Below are 11,971 nucleotides of genomic sequence, written 5' to 3' on the forward strand. Positions count from 1 at the left end.
TTGAAATTCTTTTGTGTTCTTGAGCTCATGTTGGCTAGAGGCAGCCTTGAAATGTGTGGATGGCAGAAGCAAGCCATTCAAGTAGGTTTTTTTTTCACTAAAAAAAGTTCTGAACTTAACAAATAACAAATCAAATAGGTATTCCCATATACATGGCAGAGCAGAAAAAAGAAGATAGTACATGAAACTGCAGATCTTTATGTACGCTGTGCTTTTCTTTTAAAGTATAGGATAAATTGAAATTGTAGCTTTCAAAGTTATACTGTTTATGCTTATTTTTGGCCTTCCTTCTGTTCTCTTCTCTGCATTAAAAAAAGATATTTCCATGACCCTCTTTTCTTTCTCAGCAGGGCAGTTAGTTAGTACAATGGATAGAGGACTGAGCCTGGAAGACCTGAGTTCAAATCCAGCCTCAGCTGTGTGACCCTGCATGCGATCACTTACCTTCTGTTTGCCTCAGTTTTCTCATCTGTAAAATGGGGATAACAACACCTACCTCCCAGGATTGTTGTAAGGATCAAATGAGATAACAATTGTAAAGCATTTAGTATAGTGCCTAGCACATAATAAGCACTATATAAATGTTAGCTATTATTAGCTGTTAGTAGTTTCTTTTCCTTTTTGCTTTTTTTCTTCCCTTCCCCTTTCCTTCCTGCCCTTCCCTTCTCTTCTTTTTCCTTCCCTTTCCTTCTTTTTTCCCTTTCTTTCCCTTAGCTCTATCCCTCCTCAACTCCCAATCCCCTCCATACAATGACCATTGATAAATTCAGAGGACCAATAATGAAACAAGCTATCCATTACAGAGAAATGATGGATTTAGGATACAAAATTACACACACATAGACAGAGATCTATGTATATACACATAATATATATATATATATATATATATATATATATATATATATGTGCATATTTTGTATATATATGTACATAGCCATTGAGAAAATTTGTTTCACTTGTCTATGCATATTTATTACAAGACATTTGTTTTAAATTTTCTCTTCCCACCCCCTCAGTGGAGTTGGGGGTAAGTGAGAAAGAAAACACATTTTTGTTAATTATTTTTTAATAGAAATGTCAGGAGTACTACAGATGTGAAATGGTATGTTCACTTCCAGATGAGATCTTATTAGTTTCACTTAACTGTTTTATTTTTATTACAAGAGACCTTTCATGAAGTAGGAATAATCTGTAAATGTTTGTAATGTAAAAACAAAATACAACAATAAAGCTGAAAATAAGAAAGAGAACAGAGTCCTTGTAATAAATATGTATAGTCAAATAAAACAGATTCCCACATTGGCTCAGTTTAAAATATTCTATCTTATTCTGTATCTTAAGTCCATCACTTCTCAGTCAAGAAGTGGGTAGTATGCTTCATTGTCAGCTCTCTGGAATCATTGTTAGTCATTGCATTGATCAGAGTTCTCAAGTCTTTTAAACTTGCTTTTTTCTGTATAACATAATGTTGTTTATGTATAAAATGTTTTCCTGATTCTTCTTACTTCATTTGCATCAGTCCATGCAAGTCTTCCCAGGTTTCTCTGAAACTATCCATTTCTTCATTTCTTATGGTTCGATAATTCCTTTACATTCATATAACATAATTTGTTTAGTCATTCCCCAATAGATGCCATCACTTTAGTTTTTAGTTTTTTGTTACTTAAAGAGAGCTGCTATAAATAATTTTATACAGATGAGTCCTTTTCCTTTCATTTATCTCTGGAGTATAGGCCTAGTAACAGTCAAAGAGAATGCAAAGTTTAGTGACTTTGGGGGCATAATTCTAAACTATTTCCCGGAATGGCCAGGCCATTTCACAGCTCCACCAGTTTCATTAACATATCTATTTTCCCTTAGTTCCTTCAACATTTATTTATCATTCATTCATTTATTTATTATTGTTTGTTTGTTTATTTATTTATTTATTTGGCCATCCTTTCCAATATGATGGATTGCAATACAATCTCAGAGTTGTTTTAATTTGCACTTCTCTAATTATTAGGGATTTGGAGCATTTTTTTCATATGATAGCTTAGATTTCTTACCTTGAGAACTCCCTGTTCATATCTTTAGATAATTTATTCATGTTTCTTATTCTTACAAATTTGTATTAGTTATTTATGTGTCTTAGAAATGACACTTTTATCAGAGAAACTTAGTACAAAGAGTTTTTCCCGTTAAGTGTTTGCCTTTTAATCTTAGCTGCATTGATTTTGCTTGTGAAACTAAAAAAAATTTTTTTAAATCTATTTTATCCTTTGAAATTCTTTGTCCCTTTTTTATTTATGAACTTTCTGTTTTCTTAATTTTCATCCTTCATGAACTCTCTCTAGCATTTAACTCAGTTGCTTACCTTCTTCTCCTGGATATTCTCTCCTCTAGGTTTTCATGACACTCTGCTCTCCTGGCTTTCCTTCTATCTGTCCTACTCATTTTTTAAAGTGCAGCTCAAATGTTTCCTTCTCCAGGAAGCCCTCCCTGATCACTCCGCCAGTAATGGCCACCCCTCTTGTAACTCATAGAGCTCTATTTTTTCACCTCTCCAAACACCTGTGTGTTTGAGCTTTATTTCTGTACTATGCTATAATTTCCCACAAGGTCAGGAACTGTGTTTTCTCTAAGCTTTGTATCTCCCTCTAGTACCTGGTACAGTGCTCTGAACATAGTTATTGTTGAATTTAATTGAACTGAATAGTGAAACTTTCATGTCTTCTAAAAGGACAACTTTTTAGAGAGCTGGGACACATTGAAAGACTTTGAATTGGAGTTCTCAACTCTAGCAATAATGTAGTTGACAGGAGAGTAATCATGTATAACATGACAACTTGGCCTCATGTCTTTTATCAAGTTTGTAAAATGTCATTCAGGTACTGCTTTCAAAGTAACACTTCTATGCTTCATGTACTAGACAGGTCTTATTCTAATGCCTCATAGTGGCTGGCCCTAGGTTTTCAAAAATCATGTCTACTGAGTGCAAGCTCTGAACATTTCTATCACATCAGATAGGTTTCAAGGAAGGTACTAGTGATAGACTGTGACTGCTGCCTGAAGAACACCCTATCTAAGCACAAGGAAGCTCATTGCCAGTAGGCTGATGATGAAGCTGATAATTTTTTTGGTTATGGCAATAAATAAAACAAAGAAAAACACAAAATGGCTCCTTCTGCTTTTGGAATGACAGGTAGAGTAGAAGTGGCCCATAGTTTTTAGACCATTTTTAAGCATGAATTTTTACTGATGGTATTCTTGATGTTTGGGTGTCATGTTAGATGGAGTGTTAGACTACTACATTTCCCAGAAGCCCATGTTGTTTCTCCTATTAAATTGTAAACTCCTTCAGGGAAGAGACTGTATTTTTGTTCGTTTTTGTAACTCCAGGAATTAACGCAGTGCCTAGCACTAGCAAGTTCTTAATAAATGCTTCATCTATCTATAATAATATTAATATCTAGAATGTGATGTAGTGTTTTAAGGTTTGTAAAGTGCCTCACAAATATTATCTCATTTTATCCTCACAATAATTCTGGTAGTTAGCTGATATTTTACAGATGAGGAAACAGGAACAGAGGTTAAGTAAGTTATCTAAGGTTACATAGCTAGTAAATGTCTGAGGCTGGATTTGAACTCAGGTCTTTCTGATTCCAAGCCCAATGCCCACCCCTTCAAGAGTCCCAACCCCTTTCCCCTATCCTCCCAAATCCAAATCCACACACCCCTCTAAACGTCCCTCCCCAACCCTGTCTCCCCATTTTGTTTCCTCTTCAACCCAGATGAGAATAAGTTTTAACATTACCAGCCTTCTATTCCCACCTGCTTCCTCTGTATTAGTTCTTCCTTTCATGCCCCATTTTTATAATATCATTGCTCACTTTTACCTTTTCCTACCCAATTTTGTTTTTTAGAATCACCCCATCATGCACAACTCAGCCCTAACCTTTCTTTCAAACTATATAATAAATAGTTTGACCTTAATGAATGCCTTATAATTAGTCTTTAATGTTCCTTATATTGAATTTTCCATTGAGCTCTGGTCATTTAGTTACAAGTACCTGAGAGTTTTTCAGTTCATCAAAGATCCATTTTATTTCATTCAGGATTATACTCAACTTTACTGGGTAGATTATTCTGGGACGCAACCCCAGCTCTTTTGCTCTTTGGAATATAACGTGCCAGGACCTACAGTCTTTTAGAATAGAAGCTTCTAGGTCTTGTAAAATCCCGACTATTTCCATGGCATTTAAATTGTTTTTTTCTTGTTGCTTGCAATATTTTCTCCTTAACCTGGCAGTTTTGAAACTTGGCTATGACATTCCTATAAGTTTTCCTCCTGGGATCTCTTTCAGGTGGGGAATGGTAGGGTTCCCCCCCCCCAATTTCTACTTTGCCCTCTTGTTCCAGAACTTCAGGGCAATTTTTTTTTTAACAGTTTCTTGTAATATTGTATCCAGTTTATTTTTTGATCACAACTTTCAGGTAGTACAACAATTCTTATATTTGGGAAGCAGGGCCAACATGGTTCTATGGACCATGTCCTGGGCTTACCCCACACTAGCTGTGGGGAGTGAGGTGGGGTGAGAATTGGGAGAGGAGAGGAAAGTGTGTTAGGGAATTTGAAGCCAATCAATCCCCGGGGACAGATTTTTCTTTTTGATAAAGCCTCCCTATGTTGTGGGTGGGAGGAAAGACATTGTGGCAGAGTTGCAGTTCTATCACAGGAACTTATTGTGATATATGGTATGAGGAGCTGGTCTTAATCTATTTTTGTCAATCTGCTTTCCAGATTTCCCAGCAATTTGTTGTCAAACAGAGAGTTATTTCTCCAGTTGTTGATGTTATTGAACATTTGGTTATTTAGTTCAATTGTTTCTGCAGTCTATTTTATTGATTTACTTTTGTATTTTTAAAATTGGTATTAAGTAGTTTTAATGCTTTATGATGTACTAAGAGATCTAGAAGTGCTATTCCTACTTTCTTCTTAGTTTTTCATTATGTCCCTCAAAGTTCTATACATTTTGTTCTTGAAAATGACTTTTAAAAATTATTTTGTCTAGTTCCACAAAATGCATGCTTGGTTATATATAACCACTGAATCTGTAAATTAAATTATGTAGTATTATTTTTATAATATTGGCACAACCTAACTCTGAGAAATGACTAACCATCCAATTATATGTCATCCTTTATTTCTGTATAAAGTATTTTGTGACTGTATTTATTTAAATTTTGAATTATCTTGCTATGGAACATTGGGAATAGCAAGGATTCTGAAGTCAGAGAATCTGGGTTCAAATCTTTCCTCAGATACATAGGACCAGTGTGACATTGAGCAAGTCATGTGATTTTCCTGGGCTTCAGTTTCCACACCTGTAAAATGAGGAACTGGACTAGATGGGCTCCAAAGTTTCTTTCCCTTCTAGCTCCCTGATTGGTATCTAATTATTTCATTGATATCTATTATTTCCTCTTTATTTTTGTTATGACTATATAGAAATGCTGATTATTTTGTGGATTAATTTTGTATCAGGTCAAAGGAACAAGCATTTATTAAACAATTATTATGTGTCAGATTCTGTACTAAGCCCTGTGGACACAAAGTTCCTGTCCTCAGGGCGCCCACAGAGTAATGGGGGAGACAACTTGCAAACATATGTACATACAAGATAGAGAGAGGAGATAGAAGGTAATCTCAGAGGGGAGTCATTATACTCCACTCAATAAAGGCTGAGGTATGGCATACATGTGGACAAGGATCCTACTTATACTTATTAGAAGTTAAAGAGATATACTATAATGGTATTCCTTAGAGTAACACAAGCTACCCATAAATGCAATGAATTATGGCTCATTAACTCATTTGCATATGATTACTTTCAGAATATTGAAGAATATAGCTAAGAGAGCATAAATCAAAGAATCATTTGTGCACCTTAGGAAAATTGTGTGTATTGTCTTTTTTGTGTCATACCTGATAGAACTGAGGATCTGAATCATTCAACCTGGGCTACTGTATATAAGACCCTGATTTGAGTCAGTGATTAAAGAAACTAAGCACAGGAGAGGTAGGAAGAAGCAAAGGACAGAAGAGAGAGAAAGTAACAAGAATAATTGCTTGCAGGAGCCAAGACATCAGAAACAATAAGACAGAATGCAGAAGGGAAAAACCGCAGCTGCTTTGAGCTGAGACAATTGACTAAAACCAGACAGACTCTTCATCTGTTTGCTAGGAGCTGTGTTGACTGGAAAAGAGGCATTGCTTTGCTAAGAACTGATTGGCTGGATGAAAGCTGCAGCTTTCACTCATGTCACTCAGCATCTAATTTAGGTAACATTCTTGTGATTCTTCTCTTTCCATGAAGTTTTCATTTAGTTTGTTCTGCTCCTTATTTTTATCTCCTTAATGCCTTCTTCTCATCTGACTGTTCTTCATCCACCATAATTTTTGAGCTCTAACTTCCATCAAAGTATCCCAAACTACCCTTTCCCTCCCAAATTTCCAAAATAGCAGAAATCTCCTTGACTATCCAGCTTACTTGTTATGTAGGAAATGTATAATAGATAAGTATTTCTGGATGGCTCCATAAATTTCTGGGTGATTCTCCCATACGAGTATATTCTGCATTATATACTTCAATTCATTGGCCACACATGTACTTGTTCATTCTTTATTCTATATCTCTCCTTAATGTAAAGCTTTTGGATTAACAAATTTGAGCTCCTCTACGTCACTGCATTTGTAGATCTTCTTTCATTTTGTTTGTTTGTTTGCTTGTTTTTGGTTAGGACCTTTTCCTGCTGAGCCTTTCTCTTAGATTTATCAATACATGAGTGAAATAGCATTTAATGGAAGCTGTGTCATGTAGTAAGAGCCACTTTTCTTCCTCAGACATGAGGACTGATCTAATTCCCATCCCTTATCACAATCACTAACCCCTTCTAAGGCCAGGATTTATATAACTTCTCTCCTGGATTGGGCTGCAGTCCTTGGAGGTACAAAAAATCCTTGCCCAGAGAAACTAGGAACATTCTTTAATTGCATTCTTTCATTTCCCTCTTCTGGGTGTGAAATCAGTTTCTGATCTCCTCCCAACCCAGTCCCTCTTTTCCATTACTTTTATCCTACTCTCCCTCAGTACTCCTTTCCTTGTTGAAAGACTAAAGAAATTACTATCACTTCTCTGCTCATTTCTGTACGAAATGAGGTTCCTCCCTAGCTCCATTCTGTCTCTTAGTACTCCTGTACTCACTCAAGTAACTTCTCATTATGTTATCCCTTTGACAAAAATAATAATTCAATTAAAGGGAATCCATGGAATATTAATTAAATGCTTCTTCTCTTGTCCTGAATCTTCAAGGTCCCCTTAAATCTTTAGTCCCTTAAGTACTCTTTTCTCCTTTTGTTTTAGACTTAAATACTAAAACAAATAAGCAATAGAGAAAAGAAAAAGAAACATATTATAAACTTAAGTACAAAATAAGAAAAGAAAAAAAGCATGTCATGTGCATAGCAGAACATAAGAGAGGATTCAAAATATATAGCAATAAATTTCTATTTCAAGAAAGCTTATACAATAAATATTGCAAGTTGTGTTGAGAGCTGCCCATCTTTTCTTTGCTTCCTTGTAAGTTTTCTTTTGTTCTCTGCTATGCAATTTTACTTTGTTCTTTTTTCTTTCTTCCTTCCCCCTCACCTCTAGAAGGTTACAATTAAGTGCAGATATATTTATATATAGGTATATACACACATATAACATATATGCACATATATACATATAGATATGTTTTTCCTAACAAATTCTACTCCCGATGTTTGTTTTTGTTTGTCTCTTATTTCCTGTCCTGCCTGACTCCTCTACTTCACTTCTACCCACTACCTTGCCCTCCTATTACTTAACCTACCCCCTTCAAAGATTCCTCCCTTGTCCTTCCATTCCTATAAATCTAAACATCCTTTTATACCCCCTTTAACCTATTCCCTCACCTTCCCCTCTAGAGAACCCTCCCTTATCCTCTCACCCCTTCATTTTATTTCTTTCTGAATTTAGACTTTTATACTCCTCTCTCTCTCTCTGTATATATGTATATATGTATATATACATACACACACATACATACATATATATGTATGTATATATGTGTATTGTTTCCTCTTGAACCCATTCCTGATGAAAATAGATTTCCAGAACTAAGAGCCCTCCTCTACCATCTAATTCCTCTATGTTGTTTCTTCCTCCTGCACCTCATTTGTATAGATAATTATTCTTTTCAGCTGTTCCTAAATAGCTTTACTTTTAAAAGTCATATCATACTCAGGTCTACCCTAATCTTTGTAATGAACTACGCAATTACTAAAAACAATCTTAGACATATATTTTACATTTTACATACATAAACAGTCTGTCCTTAGTGAATCTTTTGTAATTAGTCTTTGGTATGTATCTTATATTTCTCTTAGCTCTTGTTTGTCAAATCTTCTATTAAGTTCAGTTTCTTTTTTTAACAAAGTCCTGAAAGTCTGGCGTTCAATAACTGTGCATTTTTTTTTCATTCAGGATTATGCTTAACTTTGCTGGGCGACCTGCTCACCCTGCTCTGCTTCCCTGCAGCTGTGGTCTTTCTGATCAAATCTATTACATCAGTGGGCTCAGTGTTTGCTCTGGGTATCTACACTGTTCTCTTCCTCAAGATGGTCTCGTACTACCATGTCAACCTGTGGTGTAGGCAGTGCAGGGCCAAGAGCCAAGCAGCCTCAGGAACCAAAAAGGCCAGTGGGGATGTGGTGTCCAATGGGTGAAGTACCCTGCCAGTTTGACCTATTGAGATCTGTACTACTTCCTGTTTGCTCCCACTCTGTGCTATGAGCTCCATTTCCCCAGAGCCTGAAACACTTCCTGGTCTGTGAGCTCTTTGAGATGCTTTTCTTCACTCAGCTACTGGTGGGGCTCATCCAGCAGTGGTGGTCCCCACATTCAGAACCTCATGAAGCCATTCAGGGATATGGTATATTTCTGTATCACAGAATGGCTTTTGAAGTTGGCAGTCCCCAACCACTTTATCTGGCTTATTTTTTTCTGCTGGTTCTTTCTTCCACTCCTGACTCAGTGCTATGGCTGAACTCATGCAGGTTGGTGACCGAGGGTTCTACAGGGACTGGTGGAACTCAGAGTCAGTCACTTACTTTTGGCAGAACTGGAATATTCCTGTCCACAAATGGTGCCTCAGACACTTCTACAAGCCAGTGATGAAGATGGGGGTCAATAAGTGGGTGGCTAAGATTGGTGTGTTCCTGGCCTTCTTTCATGAGTACCTCATGAGTGTCCCCCTCAGGATGTTTTGGCCTTGGTCCTTCACCAGCATGATGGCACAGTCATCACCTTAGAGCCCTTGAAAAGCTGGAAAGCCATTGCTGGAACTGTCACTCGGTGGTGACTCAAACCTAGAAGAAGATTCGTAAGCCTATAGCATCCCTCTTTAGTAGCCAGTGTAAAGAATATCCTTGAATAAATCTTGTTTGGATGCATTAAAAAAAAAGATTCTACTTGGTTGAATTTATTTTCATAATCTTCTTGTTTTTCTTGGATTGTTCTTATTTTTTGTTTTTTTTAGTTTTTCCACAATCTCTTTCATTTAATTCTTAAAGTCATCTTAAAGTTCTTCTATGAATTCTTTCTGGGCAAGTGACCATTTGAAGAGGGTTTCTTTGCTTCAATATCCTCCTCTGAAGATGGACCCTGGTATTCTCTATTCCTGTAGTAATTCTCTATGGTTGGATTCTTTCTCCTTTGCCTGTGCATTTTTGTAGTAGCAGCTATTTAATTTTTGCAATCACCTCTAGTCCTGGGGCACGGGGGATGGTGCCTCTGGCTTCAGATCTTCAGTTGTCCTCTTTGTCTTGAGACTGGAACCAAGATGTCCAGGATCCTGTAAATATCCATAGCCAGCTATGTCCCACCCTACTGCTTCTGCACTTACCTGGTATGTGCCGGTTCCTTTTTACCTTTCTCCACAGCACAGCTGGGTCTGGCATTCCTTGTCAGCAGAGGCTCCCTCAGTCTTCCCCCACTCAGATGCCCAACTCCCTTCACAACTTGGGGGATAAAAGTCTCTGTGGCTGGGGCTAAGGCAGCCTCCCAACCCAGCTAACCCCAGGGCTTGCCACTTATTTAAGGGGGTGGGGCTAAGACCTAGCCCGGAGGTGTTTATTTTTCACACAAACTTCTTTCTGGGATTTTTCTTCAGATCTTCTGTTATCTTAGGAGGACCTCTGTTGTGCCCCTACTTTTATTTATTTTTACTGCTCTATGTTTGGTCAGAGGAGCTATTTTATCTCCTTTGTGGAGGGAAATCTTGAGAGCTTGGAATTTCCTGATGTGCTCTGCCATCTTCCCAGAATCCTCTCCCCTTACATACTCTTTATTCTCACATTCCAATTGCTTTTTTAATACAATAACATAAATATGAGAAAATAGTTTGGAAAAAGACTACTCAGAACTGTGTGCACGTGGAGTATTAGACTTAGTACCAAAACAAACACTTGAACCAGTTACCAAGCAATGAATACAAGACATCCTTGACTTTCTGTTAGGCAGCCAGTACAGTGCTTTTGGGTTTTGAACTTACACAGTAGGAATTATCAGAGATCCATGACAGAGAAGAATTAGGAGAAGAATGGTCTTCAGCTGCCTAGTACCATTTTGAGTTCACATGCCTGAGCAATATTGGAGGGCTTTGACACTTTCTAATGGCTCATTAAGAGTGTAGTTGGTGGCCTGAGCTACTTGGCAGTGTGTAGAATGATTTCATTGAATTTGGAAAGATGTTGAAAGAGCATGAGAAAAGGCTACTGAAAGCTTTAAATCAGCTAGAAAGTGCCAATTTGAAGCTATAAGTTGAATGAGATCTTATATGATCAGAGATGTAGAAGGGACTTTAGGCACTATCTAGTCCAGCCTCTTCATTTTATAGTTGAAGAAATGAAGGTCCAGGTAGATTCAATGATTTGTTCAAGGTTGCACAGGTAGAGTCACAAGTAGAATTTCAATTCAGTCCCACTGACTCCAGAACCAGTGTTCTTTTCAGTGTCCCAGTCAAGTGTGAGGGTTGTTTGGCAAACCTTTTGTTCTTAGCTATTAACCTTGTTCTAGGCTACCCAAACAAATGAATTTCAGATTTGTGGAATATCTCATCACCATGCTGCTAACTCAGGCTTTGATTGACACCATCTCCCTCAGCCTCCTCTCCTCTCTGATTGGAGGACTGAAGAGTGGAGTACCAAATCCTCTCAATGCTTTTCTTTATAGAAGGCAGAAACTGGACTTTTGCTCACTCCACTCTGCATCTGCTGTTCTGATTGGTTTCTAGACCACTGAACAGGGCCAGGTACCACCTGGTCTCCCCATCCCTTTCCTGTCTCCTTTTATGTATTGTCTCTTCCCGTTAGATTGTGAGTTCCTTGAGGGCAGGGACTTTTTCTTTTTTATTAATTGCATGCCTAGAACTTAGTTCAGTACCTAGCACACAGTTGGTGCTTAATAAATGTTTGCTGGATTGGATATGAATTGATAAAACCTTATTTACTATATTTATTCACAGTATCACAATATTTGTTGTTGTTCAGTTGTTTCAGTCACATCCAGCTATTCAAGACAACATTAGGGGTTTTCTTGGCTGGAGAGATTTGCCATTCTCTTCTCCAGCTCATGTTACAGGTGAGGAACTGAAGCAAACAGGGTTCAGATTTGCCCAGGGTCACACCAGATTTGAACTTGGGAAGATGAGTTTTGCTGATTCCAGGCCTAGAAATCTATCCACTCTATATCCACCATCTAGCTACCCATCCACAGTATAGCAGGCATCTCAATAAAGACAGAGTCCCTGTCTAGTTAGTTTATAATTTGGTTACAATACATATCAAAGTCCTATTCCTAATTATATTCCCTAGATATACCACAAGAAGATCATTCACAAT

General features: G+C 37.4%; 1 pseudogene; it reads left to right on the forward strand.

The window, feature by feature from the left end:
• The first annotated feature begins 3,159 nt into the window (after positions 1–3,159).
• On the forward strand, positions 3,160–9,382 carry LOC110208766 (diacylglycerol O-acyltransferase 1 pseudogene; annotated as a pseudogene).
• Positions 9,383–11,971: the final 2,589 nt, after the last annotated feature.

Source organism: Phascolarctos cinereus, unplaced genomic scaffold, assembly GCF_003287225.1.
Source record: "Phascolarctos cinereus isolate Bilbo 61053 unplaced genomic scaffold, phaCin_HiC Scaffold_4;HRSCAF=312, whole genome shotgun sequence".
NCBI lineage: Eukaryota > Metazoa > Chordata > Mammalia > Diprotodontia > Phascolarctidae > Phascolarctos > Phascolarctos cinereus.